At 45.0% G+C, this 14,060-nt stretch overlaps 1 protein-coding gene across 1 annotated transcript in view; it reads left to right on the forward strand.

The window, feature by feature from the left end:
- Rnf217 (ring finger protein 217) overlaps nt 1-14,060 on the forward strand; it is a 109,493-nt gene that overhangs the window by 22,249 nt on the left and 73,184 nt on the right. The window lies entirely within an intron of this gene.

Raw genomic sequence — 14,060 nt, forward strand, 5'->3', positions numbered from 1 at the left:
AGGGGGTGAAGGGAGGGCAGGGGTAAGGGGGAAAAATGAGGATCAAGACTTGTCATGTAGAGGTACAAATCCCAATGATGAATGTAACTGTACTGTATCCCTAAAATGTACCAATAAATTCAATTAAAGCTGGAAAAAAAAAAGCTGATTTAGAGAATACAGAAACTAGAAAAAAGTATTGTAATATGTTCATTTCTATAATACTCAATTTTAGAATTTCAAAATACTAGCAAATTAGACCTAAAAATGCCTTAAATGGAAAATACTATCACAGTCAAGCAGAGTTTATCCCAGAAATTCAAATATGCTTTATTTACACATCAATAAATACATTTCACATTACTAATGTGAAATTAATTTAGATTGAAAGAAAAAACCTATATAATTTCAGATGAAGAAAGGAGTCCATGAAAAATAGAAATAATAAGTTCCTTAGGCTTTTAAGGATATACTGAAGGAGTAGACTTAAATATGAAACTTAAAAGAACATTCTGACTGGATTAGAAAAGGCAGTGACTTTTTCTGTACGCTTAATTTCATTGTGGTCATCCCAGTCAGTGCGGCACAGGAAGGAAAGCTAGATTCACAGTTTGCAAGGGAGCAGTGGTCATTATTTCTGAAGGACATGATTACCTGGATCATCCAGGAGAATGCACAGGTAAATTATTGGGACCAGGAAGAGAGTTTTATAGATTTGCCAGATAGAGGGTGGGTCAGGAAAGTCTCTGTAGACTATTTACCACTAGAACCAATTAGAGAAAAAAAGAAAGTGTCTTCAAAAAAGAAAGTGTCTTCAGGTTTGTTCCTAGAAGTAAATGTAAAGATATACAAGATAGTGCAGAGGAAGGGATTAATAAAAGGGGGAAATTGGGTGCTATGTCCCATTGAAGATGCAACATTGTGAAGATGTCAGTTTTCTGAATGGATCCATGGATTTCAGACATAGCAGCAGACTTGCTCTGCATGTGTGGAAGAGTAAAGGTTCAGGGTGAGCAAAGAAATTCTTACATAACGCACAGAGAAATTTTGCCCTATTAAATGTCAGTCGTTCCTTAGAGTAGGTGAATTACAGGCAGCAGAAGTGTACAAGGTTCTAGAGCCTGGGAAGCCTGAGGTGAAGATGTGGGAGTCTGGAGTTTGTGTCTGTGCAGCCTCCTTCCTCTTGGCTGGCGTCTCGTGAGTTCTTCGGACGGAGGACGCAGGGCTCTCCCTGGCCCCACAGATGCCGAGGCCGTGGTGCCTTCATCTGGACTGCAGGCTCTGGATGTGAGAAGCAGATGCCTGTTGTTTGTGAGTTACCCTGTCCTCAGCATCTTGTCAGAGCAACTGGAACTGAGTCACAAACTGAGTGACGTGTGCTTTTTTTTCCTGAGTTCATTTTAAACACTTGGGGATTCGCTTGTAAAATCTGGGAGATGCGCACCGAGATCACTTCTCATATTCTGAAAGGACTGTTCTCATATCCTTGATGACAGATAACTCTGATTTATTTTGTATGTAAACTCGCATTTTTTCTTTACTTGATAGCACGTTTTCACAAATTGCAGTGTTGCATTTCACAGTAGAGATGGTTGGATTTCAACTCACCTTCTTGGTCTGCTGTGCTGAGAACCTACGTTTTTAACAAAAGCCCTGGAAACTTCTCTGATAGAGGTTACCAGTGACAAGCCGTAATCACTCATGCCCTTCAGTCTTTTATTCTGTTTTAAAGTGAATTATGGAGAGGTCGTAAAAATAGACATGATCATCTCTATTACAGGAGTAGAAGTCAAATTTTATTTCTCAATCGCTCTTCTGAGTGCAAATGTGTATTTGTCTTTTCTGCCAGGTTGGCTTTATTCTTCATCTTCATTTCTACCTGCAGTGCCAAAGATCACTACTTGCGTGTTTTACCCTTTTTATCATTTTGTTTTTGTTATTTTCACATCGATTTCTCTCCCACACTGAGAACGATGCAGTTTTGTAAGTAGAAAAAGAGGCAGCAGCTGTTCTAATGTCATTTTCCCATAGATTCCAAATGTCCTTTGGGTTTTACAAAAGTACTTTATCCATAGCTTGTGTTTTTGAACTATTCCTCTAATTGTCTTCAGCTTTTGCATTTATGTATTTTGATTATTTTATGAAATTGTATCTTCATGCTACTAATCATGCTTAATCACCTGGAAGATTTGAAGTCCAGATGAAACGAGTCTTTGGTGCAGTCACTTGCCTGTAGAACAATGATTTTCTGACATCTGTTCCTTCTCTGTTCTACATCAGAGGCTGGCAAACGTGTTATGTAAAAGGCCAGACAGTAAATACTTTAGGTTTTGCACCCCAAGAACAAAGTCAGGAATATTATGTAGGCACTTGCAATATTATGAGGAAACAATAAATCTGCACATATCTAACAATAAAACTAATAATATGATAGTAATATTAGCAGAGTATTTAAAAATTTATAGCATATTACTAATGAAATTATTTGAGATAAAATTTTGCTTGATTGGAGTTCAGTTATTATCCTCAATAATAATTTTTATTAGTGCTTGGTTACAGTTTAGTTATTATCCACAATATTGATTGCAAATATTCATCTTATTGATATGTCTAAACTTTACATATTTGATCCTTAAAACACTTTTTTACAGGTAGTGCCTAATACTGATATATATACCCACTGGCTTCTGTGCCTGGTCATGATTTCAAAGTTTTCACCGAACTCTGTTAACTATCATGTAAAATAAACAAAATCCTTTGCTGTCTAGTTCAGCAGCAAAATAATCTATACCTCACTGTGCCTCCAAAGCTTACACTTGAAGTCCATTTATCTGCTTTCTTTTTATGACACATATTGATTAAAAAGCACATGCCTTGTCACAGTCAGGTGGCCTCAAGTACTGTCCAGTTGTGCCTGCCCCGAGATTCCTGGAGAGCTGAGAAGCGGCCACAGAGGGGCATAAAGATGGAGCCTGGCTGTTTTCCAGGAAAGGTCTGAAGCTGGAGTTGGATGGGACTTTCCTGTGTCTTCAGATACTCCTGATTTTTCTTTTCCACCATTGAGAAGTTACTCCTAGGCCATTGGCTGGCTGCACGAGACATGTGGCTCTGTGGCCCATGTTACTGATCTCCATCCTGTGTCGTTGGTTTTTCTCCTTATTGGGTCTCCATCAGCATTCAAACCAGGTGTCCTTACTCTCTTCTTTGAGAGAGAGGAGGACTGACGACAGTTCTTTCCGTGGTCTCTCCCCTCACAGCTGCAGGCCACTGTGCCCTCACTCTGCTGTCCTTGGAGTGAGAGAGTGGATTTCTAGGTCCTTTTCTTTCTGTCGTTGGTGGAACCTGCTTCAGTCCAGCCTTCCCTCCATGCTCCCACTGTTGCCGTGTTTGTAAAGATCACCAGTGGCCTTCATATGAATCCTGTGGTCATTGTTTTGTTTTGCTATCACTTAATTTTTCAAGTATTTGATAAAACTGATCATTCTCTCTTCCTTGAAATACTTTGTCACATGACTTCAAAGATACCGTAATCACTTTTCTTCCTCCTGCATGGGATTTTTAAAAGTATTCTTCATTAGTTCACCCCTTCTGAGGTACGGCTTGACGTTTAGCTCTTTCTGCAGCCCTTGCCCTCCTTTCCGTCTGTAAGCTTGCTGCCCCTGTGGTCACACTCAGTGTATGCGGTGTCTCCATTGTCACAGACTTTCTAATTCTTTTCTCCAGCTCAGGCTGCTTCAGTGAAGGCCGCGCGTGCATCTCCACTGGGTGCGGAGCAGAGATTGCAAGTCTGACAGTTGGAAAGCTCGTCGTTCAGCCTCCTTCCAACCTCCTCTTCTCTGGTTTTCACATTCCAGGGCTGAGCACTCCATTGTCCTCGTGGCCTTACCGCAGAGCCTGCGAATTGACTCTGAGTTTCCCGCTCTCATTCTGCACGTTCCTATGTTCCATGAGCTCCTCTGAACCCCACCTCTAAGATGCCCAGAGTCCAGCCGTCTCCCACTGTTTGTGCGGCTTCCACTCTGAACACAACCTGCATCGTTTCTCGTGGATCCCCGGGCTCGTAGAGTGATCTCCATTGAGCTCGGAGGACCGTGGAAAACTCCCAGTTCTGGCTTGTTCCTTGTGTCTGCTCTGCGGAGTGAGTGTGAGTTCTCCGGGGGCCGGACGCGGTCTGCCCAGGGCCTTCTCTCCTCCTGTCTGTGGCTGCATCTCTGTGACTCCCGCCGTCCTTCGCCTACAGCCAGGCTCCCCAGGCTCCATTTCCACTTGGTCAGGACTGGGCTTGTCCCCGGCACTTGGGAGCCTGGCCCATGTCCGCTTCCAGGCCTCGCTGGAAGTCCAGCTGTCCAGCCGCTTCTGCTGGCCTCTTCTCCGCAGTCCACGCGGAAAGTCACCAGTTTGTCCTTGCCCCGGCATTCTTCATGTTTTTCTTAATCCACTCTGTGTTTCCATAATATTATGATCTTCCAGTAATTTTGTCCTTTACTTACTACATTTATTTTCATTATCTTTCTCTCCCTGCAAGACTGTCAGCCGGGAGGACAAAGATTTCTGTGTATTTTGTTCATTGATGAAGCCTGAGTGCCAGCCACATAGTGGGTACTTAAAAGGTAGTTTTTTAAAATAATGTCTCGAGTAGAGTTTCGTACGCCATTATCTAGACTTGTAAGGTTTTCAGTCTGGAAGAAATTTTATAATTCTAGTCTCTTAAGCCTGCAACACAAGCCACGTGGTGCTATCTAAATATAAAATTAGCATTAATGACAATCACATAAAATTAAAAGGAAGTTCTACGTTTCGCGTGGGTTAGGTTGCCAGATGGCTCGACCCATGTGGAGACTGGGACCTGGAGCACTTGTTCCGTGGCTGGGAAGTCCAGCCTTCATACTGGAGGAGGCAGCAGAGAGTCTCTGGTCACAGAAACAGCATTTTGCATTTTAGAAAACAAATCAGTGGCTGGGCTGTGAAGAAGAAACTGGGAAAAGAGAAGGGGTCATCATAGAGGAAGAGGAAGGAAAGGCAAATCGAGGAGGGAATGTAACTTTAGAACGTTAGCCTAGGAAAATACAAGGGGTGTGTGTGCGCACTGGCGCTGTGTGTCTTTTCTTTTGGAAATTTTAAATGTAATTTTTAAATGGGCAGAATGCTGTGATTCCCAGCCCATCACACCAAGTTGGAGGAAAAAAAAAAAAGCTACTTCCCAGTGCGACTTGTTTTCTGTGTCTTTAAACTCTGTGCACTGAGCTGAACAGTTCTGAGTTAGCAGTTGGGTGGCATTGTGTTTCCAATTACCCCCTGCTCATTTCAGCAGTAGGAGTTGTACGTAATAGACTGGCTGCCTGTTACTTGACCCCAGATTTTATGAGCTTTGTGGCAGACTGTTGGCCGCCTCGGCGCTTTGGAGCGCTCTCTCTCTGAAAGAGGTGGTGCAGGGTAGTCAGGGGTATCACACAAGGGTGTCTGATGATCCAAGAATATACAACTTCATTTGTACTCCAGGCCACTAATTTTGTGCAAAATTGGGAGGCTAAGTATTTAGATAGTGGGACCCATCGCGTAGTATTAAAATGGTATTTGTAGCCCGGAGTAGGGGGTGTTGGTGGCCTGTCCATTGTTTGTGCCATCGCTTTGGGTCATAATACCTCAAAAATTAGTCCACTTCCATCACCTCTCCTGAGTCAGAGAGTACCTATAACATATGCTCCGAATTTTAGAAACAATAATGAAATGAATGTTTGCATACTGCCTCTGTGCATAGGGAATAGAATAGCAGACTCAGTAGAGATTACCATGGTGCCCACCGAGACACACCCTGTGCTTTTGGCTTCAGAGCTAATTAACATCCTAGGTTTTACGAATCAGTTATTGATGTAGTTTCACTACAAGTGTATGCATTTGTAAACAGTGTTGCTTAGTTTAGCCTGATTTCACCTTTATAGGAACATACTTGGTATGTTCTTTTATGGGAAGGTTATTTTATACAAAGTTAATTTTTGGAGGTTCATTCATTTTGAAGGATGGAGTGGCAATTTGTTCATTTTCATTCCCCTTCTGTACTTCATTTATGAATATAACCTCATTTTATTTAGACTGAAAACCATTTGGACTATTTTTAGTTTTTTTTTCTTTAAAGCATTTTTATTTCCATTAGTACATGTTTGTCTGTGATGGGGAACTGGTACATGTGCGTAACACAACTTAATTCTTTTACATTCCCTTCCTTTTTAGAAAAGATCTATCTTACTATTTCCCATTTCTCTTACACACAGCCCCTTTGCACTGACAATTTTGTCCAGGAAAGGGGGTGCTTCAGAAGGCTGCACATCCTTAATTTGCTTCGGTTTTGCCCAGTTGTTTTCCAAAGTGATGTGCCAGTTGATATGTGCTGTCATATCTGATGAGAGTTCCCATTTCTCCATAAACTCGAGTGCTTTGTTGTATCATACTTTAAGTGTTTGACCATTAAGAGAAAACACATCTTAGTTTTACATATGAATTTTTAAGATTTATGATGAAGTTAGGACTTTTTGGCTGTTTTTAAAGATTATGGCTCATCTATGTTTTTTGTGTTGTGCTTTTTTGTTCTTGGCCAATTTGTTTGTCTCTTGGTCTGTCTCTGATTCATAAGAATTCTGCTTTTATACCCAGAATACAAATCCTGTGTTAGTTTAATGTGTAACTTTAATGTGAAAGACATCTTGATGGCTTGTGGTTTTCTTCTCTATTATTTTTGTGCTGTACCTTTTCTTAAGGAGTGGGGTTTTGTTGTTATCAGTTTGTGTCTGTGACATGCTTCGGATGGAATCCAGGGTCTTGTGCATGTGAAGCATAAGTACAGCATATTTCCTCTGCTGTGCTCCTAGCCCCCTCTGAAGTGTTTTTGTTTTCTTTAAACCATTGTAGTGTGGAGTTCTGTCCCCACTTTCCTATGGTACTGCTCTCCTGAAGGCAAGATTTATAATCAGGGGTCAGTCCAGGATTTGTGTAATCTGAATCTTACACGGTATAGTCATAGTCTTTAAGAAAAATAATACTAAGTCATGGATATAGTGGTACTTCAGTTCATGGACTTAATTCTTTCCACGATTCTGGTCACACACCGAATTGGACAAGAACCAAGTCAAATTCAGTGGATTCAGTTTGTGGCCAGAATCGTGGAAAGAATTAAGTTCGTGAACAGGGACCATTGCGTAGAATTAGGTGCAAAAGTAAACTGCTAGATTGGGAAACTGTAACAATTACAAATTTTAAAGTCTTCAAAATACTACAGCCACACAATTTAAAATACAACATTTTTATTAACTACTTTATACATCCTAATGTTACTTCTCTTTTTTTGCTGCTGCGCACGGTTTGTCGGCCTTTCTTCCGTAATGTAAAATGTAGTTTGAAAGACAGAACATAAAGACGACCTTGGGTTTCTCACTAGGTCACCCTTACGGGCTCCGCTGTTGATAGTTGAGATGGATACAACAGGTGACGGGTGCCTTCCGTCACAGTCGGGTTTCAGTCCTCCCACAGGTTTGTGTCCTCCAAACACATATCTGCGCTCTTTTTGTTTGTTTGTTTTTTTGAGACAGGGTCTCACTGTGTAGTTGAGACTGACCTAGAGCTCACTATGTAGCCCAGGCTGGTCTCGAACTCACAGCGATCCTCCTGCCTCAGCCTCCCAAGTGCTGGAATTACAGGCGTGCGTCACTGCGCCTGGCCGGATGTGCTCTTAAAGTCTGTGTTTCTGTCATTTCTGTCTTTCTCTTCACCCCCAGCTTCATTGCCGTCTCTCCCTCAAAGGCGTTGCTTCACTCTCCTCTGTTATTTTCTCTCCTCCTTGTCTGCTTCCACTTTACGTTTTCTGCCTGGTAAGTGTCCTGTGGCTTCATTGATTGTCCGCTTCTGCTGTCCTCCCTGGGAGATGGTGTGGGGCTTCCAGACATCACCCCGACCTGTGCCCCAAACGCTCTTTCCCTGGTTGTGAGCTGGAGCCGCTGCTCTCAGAGACCTGAATTTAAACCTGCCCAGAAGAAAGCTCTTCTGTTCCCTCTGAGCATCCTTCCCCTCCCGGGCCTGTCATCTCTCTTCTACAGCTGTCACCCTCAGATCTTGGTCATCTCCTGGCTTCATGAGACACTGTGGCCCTCCGTTCTCCACCCATGGGTCCCACCTTCCGTGTTACGTGACTCTGCCACTGTGGGCTATGCGTAATCAGGAGACGGGACCGACTGTACTGGTTTCCTTAATACTCTTACAAACGCATAACTTCGGCTAGATTTTCACTTTGCCCCCATTCCAAATTCAGACTTCAGCTGCCATTTTTCCATATGCCTTGTCTTTCTATTAGTCATAACCCTTAAGAAATTTGAGCTAACTGTTGTCAGCATGTAGCTAACAGTGCCTATAAGATGATAAAGTCACAGTGGAAAAGGAATCTATATTCTCATTTCAGTCCAAAGCAATACCTGATGTCTAATAGGCGCTGAACTGATAATGTTGAGTGGACTCCTTCAGAAGTTCTTTTCTTCCCCCTGCTGTTTCTGTTTCCAAGTGTAGGTTGGGCACCCTTATTTGAAGATCCAAACGTCAGAGTACTTCAAAATCTGAAGCTTGTTGGGCAGAGACATGAGGCTCAAAAAGTCTCAGATTTGAGAGAATTTAAATTTCAGATTTCCAGGTGAGGGGTGCTTAACCTCGGGGCCTGGTGGTGCTCTTCAACCCGAGGTCGGAAGTCTGGAGCGCTTCTAGTGCCGCGCCGTTGAGGTAGGGCAGGTTGCCCAGCGGTGAATCTGTTTGCACCGTCCCTCGGGGTCCAGAAGCTGTGACTGCGTCCGGCAGTGTTTGACGTCAAACACAGGACAGCCCTCGGTGCTGTGGTGAGGGCGGCCCAGGCCTGCGGGTTCCGTGCACCCTGGCACTCTGTCCTGCAGTCCGGTTCCCAGGGAGGCGGCGTCAGTGTGGAGCCGGGTGTGCAGGGAAGCTGGCGCAGGAGCTGGCTGGGATGTGTTGTTTCCTCAGCGTCCATCTTGTTTCGCTGCCTGCTTTCTGCCCTGAGAATACACAGAAGTGGATCTCTCCTTTCGGCTCCTGCTTCTTTTAAAAAAGCAGAACCAAAAATAAATAAATAAACAAATAAAATTCACTAATTTAAAAGCAAAACCAAATGCTGTTCTTTCCCTTTTGTTTTCAAGCTTTAAAATTGCACATTCATTGATAGACACAGTGTGGTGCTAATGGGAAAGGCCCTATGCTTCAGGTTATAAAACTGCAGTTCTGCAAGGCCCAAAGCATAACAACTACAGGCAGGCCAGGCAGCCTCCCTGTGCCACTGTAGCCTGATTTTCCAAATAGAGGACAGCTTTGCAGTGCTGCTGTGGGCATAGAGGAAGTTGGTGGAAAGGAGCAGCTTGGAGAAGTGCTTCCTAACCCTGAGAAATGTCCAGGCTGACTTGAAAATAGGGGAGGTGTTGACTTAACAGTACACAAAGCATCCAGCTATACTTTTCACAGACTGTGTGCTTATTCCTCATGTATAATTACACGGCTGTAAAACTGACTTACAGAGTATGTAAAACTCTGGATGGTTGTGCCATCAGTAACTTACCTGCAGGTCAGCATCGTGTGACAAGCAGCCGTTTTTGTGTTTTCCCTTCTGAAGTGAGTGATCTCAGCGGAGATGAGCATCGTGTGGATTGCTGCCTTTGGTCACGCGGTGATTCACTTTCCTCAGGCCTGGTCTCCATGGCAGCTGCTGAGGACCCTTGGCTCATTGGTGGCGAACCTTTTAGGGACGAGGGCCCAAACTGCAAGCCAAAACCACTTATTTATCACAAAGTCAAAGCGCCAGCACTGCAATTAAACCTGAATACTGAGGTCTTAGTTTTGAAAAAACAACTCAGACGTTAACATCTTTTTCCTTAAAAATAAAATAGATTTATGTCATAGATTTGCCACCACTGCCTTGGCTTAGGGCGTGGGGTCCGGTCATTCGGGACTTACTCTCTATATTCACATCTCCATTCCACAACTGGAGGTGCAGACTTTGCTACACTGCATCATCATCCTAACCTTAATCTGGTTCTATTTAAAGAGTACTAAGACCATTTATATCTTAAAAACTAGTTAACCTGACTACAGTGATAGTTACTACATGTTGGAATCTTGTTGGAGAAACAGTAACATTTATACAACTGTTACATAAACGTATAAATGCAGGAGGGGGTATTGTAGATTCCAGATGAAACATGTTCACTGTCATTTTCGTGAGACTATAGAATGATGTGAAGAAAAACTTCTGTTTTTTAAAAAAGCACAGCTGTTGAGTCTCCATCTTTTAAGATTTATTCTTTCATAATATCCAGAGAAGCTTTGGTACTTTAGGAAAGCATGGAACATTGTATGCATATTAGAGAAATGGATGCTTCAGAATATATTTAATCTAAATATGTTGCCGGAGACCTAAGTGTGTGCATGACTACATTAAGGAAGTTTTCCGTATTCCAGCTTGAATTCTGCCTAGTCTAGCAGCATGCCACATTAGTGGAAGAGATACTTCTAAATTACTCCAGCAAGAAGAGTGGTTTTCTTTTAATGCTTAAATCCTTAGGCTCCAAGAATAACATACTTATCCCAAGCACTTTTGTTCTGTTTTTATATTTTATGCCAGAAGGTATTTTAAAAGCACCTATACTTGGTGTATAGTATAGTGTATGTGAAATATCTTTCAATCGCACATAATGAAAACATTCTGAATTGGTCTTGGGATATAAAGTTTCAGATTTCCAGTTACCGACTTGGCGATTGCCTTTTACTAACAACTTGGCATTCTGCAGAATTTTAATTTTAGCTTGTCCTTCCACTTCTTCGTGGGTTCCTGGTCACTGACTGCTGGTCTGTGAGCTTCTCGGGGGATGGAGCAAAGCATTCCAGGCCTCAAGGTTTGCCCATCTTTATGCGCAATTCGCCGGGAGCCTCCGGAGCTCTTCAGGGCGTTTCGGGTTCGCAGTCCTGTGCCCGGCACCTGTCCACCGTCTGCCTCTGAGGTCGGAGGGTGCAGGTTTGCCCAGTCTGGAGCTGCAGAGCAGGGCTGTAGTGTTCAAGGCTGGTGTGGGCCGAGTATTGGCTATCAGCATCCTGTGGGTGTCTCACTCATCATGTGTTTTGTTAACTAGTTATTAAAAATGGCAACAAATACATTTGAATAATTGTGTAATTTTTCCGAGAATTCTCAGAAGTAGGCTCTTTTCCTGTGAAAAGTTGAAATCGCAGTGGTTTCCTAACCCAGGACTCGCCTTGTCTTGTTTTTCTTAAGTTTACGGTTGAGGGAGGCGTATAGGGTTTCTCCCTCGTGGGATAGGCATCTGTGGAATGGAATCCTGTACACATCGCTGCATAGATTTTGTTACTAGGGTCGAGAGGGGGATCAAAATGATTATCTTTTAAGGCTGAGTGGTGAGATTCACAGCAGTGTTAAGTGGGAGATGTGCAGCAGCTGAAGAACAAGTGTGGCTGTCACCGGTCGTCCCCACCCGGGAGCTGGTATTCGAGGCCACCTCCCGGTGGGTGTGCTGACTGCATCGTCTGTGTAGACTTTCCTTCCGCTCTGGTCACTACAAAACCTGTTCCTGTCGCACAGAAGTTCTCACAGACTCCAGCTCCTGGTGGATGGCGCAGGTTGAAGTCACCTGCAGTTGGGAGCTGTGAGGAGCAGGCGGCGGCGGGGAGCCTGCGCATTCCCACACGGCCTGCTCTCCTTCCCCGGACGACTCTCCGTGGCTCCTGGCTCCTGAAGGAAGTGCCTTCCTTCCCGAGTGCGGCTCGAGCATTAGGAAGCTGTGCTGAGGAGCTTGGCCGCTACTTCCCAGGCACTGGGACCCTGACCTCGGGCCTCCTCGTACCCCGGCACGAGAGCCCTGCTCTCCTCTCACTGGCCCACATTGCTTCGAGTGGCTGTCCTGGGTGCCGCCAAGGCCCCTGAGTAGCCCTCCATGAGATTCACGAGAATTGTTTGCTCTTTGGGGCTGTGCTTTGATTTCATCTCCTCATTTACTTCCAGCCTGGATCCCTTCCTTGACTTTGATCCCAGAGGGATGTTTTTAGCCTTTTATCTACTACTGCGTTACCCTGTTTTCCTGTTTGCTTTCTGCTTCTGCCTGACCCCGGCCCCTTGCCTTCGTGTTTGAAGTCTTGCTGGGCGTCCTCCTTTCCTTCCTACTCCGAGCCAGCGTCTGTGACTTTTGTGTCCCTGAAGAAACGTTGCCTCCCTTGTTACAGTGGAACATTCCCGGGACAGTGCTCTTATCGCCAGGTAGTTAAGCGCAGCGCTAACTCTGGTGCTGCCGTGCCTGGATGAAGGAGTCTTGCGGAATCAGCTCGAAGGAAGTTGGTGGGCACATTGCTGTATCTCCGGGTCTGCAGGGAGAGGCAGATACGGGAAGCAGAGCCCCGGATGCTCTAGAGCGGGGAGACTGTTGTTAGGGTAAGGAGACAGCTTTTCTTTTAAAGCTGGTGTGTTAAAAAGGTTGATTTAGTGACAGTGGTAGCCAGATCGTAAATGCCTGCCCCGTCGTGAGAGCTCTCTGGCATCCTCCCCCATCAGCCACGAAAAGGCAGCTGAGCCTCAGATGTGCCCGCGCCGCCGTCGGGAGACTCAATTCCGCCCTTTGAACACTGAGGTGTGATGGAGCAATTAGCATCGCTGTGTAGTTGACAGCGCATTAATTGGAACAAAACCGAGCTTTCATTCTTTCCTCTTTTCCTCTCATTTGAGTATTTTTTTTGCTATATCTGTCACTTAGCGGTTCTTTTGGGCAACAACACACATAGCTATTGATCGGACATCTGTGATTTAGACTTTAAAAAATTGGTTTAGACACTGAAATCCCTTCTTGCGTAGGAGAGGGTTTTGCAGGCAATGCTTCTGTGGGCAGCGCTCGGGAGGCTGCGGGCTCCATGGCCTGTGTTAAGGAAACGGGCGGGCTAGCAGAGGGGCAGCCGGGCTGGGGAGTGGAGCCCGGCGCTGTGCCGTGGCCCGGAGAGGTCCTGGCGTCCCTGGCCGGCGTCCGCGTCACAGCGGAGATGGGCGGCTGTAGACAGTGGGTGCTGGGGCCAGCGCCCCTTCTCCAGGGCCAGCATCGCCATCCGCAGCAGGATGGAGGGCAGTGGCTGCGGCCCGAGCCGGCCGGCTTGCAGCTTCCTGGCGTGAAGGGCTGGTGCGGCTGGGTGGGAAGGAGCTCATCCAGAGAGCGGACGGTTCTGCCAGGATGGGCATCTAGGAAGCGAGTTTGTCCTCTGCCCCTTACCCGCCCGGAGGCGGCCTCTCACCGGGGAAGGAGGCCGGGGCAGGAGGTGAGGAGGGGCTGCCCGGGCTGACCGCGGCTCGGAGAAGAGAGGAAAAGGTTCAGACTGCGGGCCGGGGACTTAGCTCAGTAGTTCTGCTGCCTGCCACGCAAGCACAAGGTCCTGAGTTCGATCTCCAGTACCGGAGGGCGGGGGAAGAAGAAGAAAAAAGACTCAGACTGAGCTTCCGTAGCTTTTGGACCCGAAGCTGCAGGGTTTTTTTTAACAGTACAATTTTATAATGCCAATTTTCTGTGTCTCCTTTCTACTGATTGCTGTTTCTTTTATCCTACCTTGGCGTGGAAGATACATTTAGTGGTTTACTGCCCAGCACAGTGAGTAGTTTATTAGATACTATAAAATTTCATAAAGAAAAGGTTTTAAATCGTCTTACCATTAAAAATGATGAATATGTGAATTACAACTATCATTTGGACATAAAAATAAAGATAGGTGTAGAAAAGAAAAAAACAAGTACTGTTGAGTGTCTCTTTATTATCAGATCTTGTAACATGCTATTTCACCTGTGCTATGCTGTCTCTTAAGCCTTAAAATCTCCTTGTGAAGAAAGCTTCCTCCCCCACCCCTCTCTCTCTCTCTTTTTTCCCTTAGGCAGGGTCTCACAATGTACCAGGCTGGCCTCTCAAGGAGATTTTCCTGCCTCAGCCTCTCAAGTGCTGAGATTACAGTCATGCACCACCATGCCCTACAGCATGTGGTTTCTGGAGGAAAAAGGTTCAAAGAAGTCAGGA

Source organism: Fukomys damarensis, unplaced genomic scaffold (genome assembly GCF_012274545.1).
Source record: "Fukomys damarensis isolate Sample0158 unplaced genomic scaffold, DMR_v1.0_HiC HiC_scaffold_14, whole genome shotgun sequence".
Taxonomy (NCBI): domain Eukaryota; kingdom Metazoa; phylum Chordata; class Mammalia; order Rodentia; family Bathyergidae; genus Fukomys; species Fukomys damarensis.